Consider the following 220-nt stretch of genomic DNA (forward strand, 5'->3'; position numbering starts at 1 on the left):
GACGGCTCCCGGGCCCTGGCCATCGCCTCGTCCGGCTGGGCCATTGCCGTGTCTGTTGTTAATCTTCACCCAGTTTTTCCCGTTGATATTTATTTATTTTATTTATTTTTAGAAAAAATCTTTATATTGATGTCAGAGAGGAAGGGAGAGGGAGAGAGAGAGAGAAACATCAACGATGAGAGAGAATCATGGATCGGATGCCTCCTGCACACCCCCCCGT

Source organism: Myotis davidii, unplaced genomic scaffold, assembly GCF_000327345.1.
Source record: "Myotis davidii unplaced genomic scaffold, ASM32734v1 scaffold609, whole genome shotgun sequence".
Taxonomy (NCBI): domain Eukaryota; kingdom Metazoa; phylum Chordata; class Mammalia; order Chiroptera; family Vespertilionidae; genus Myotis; species Myotis davidii.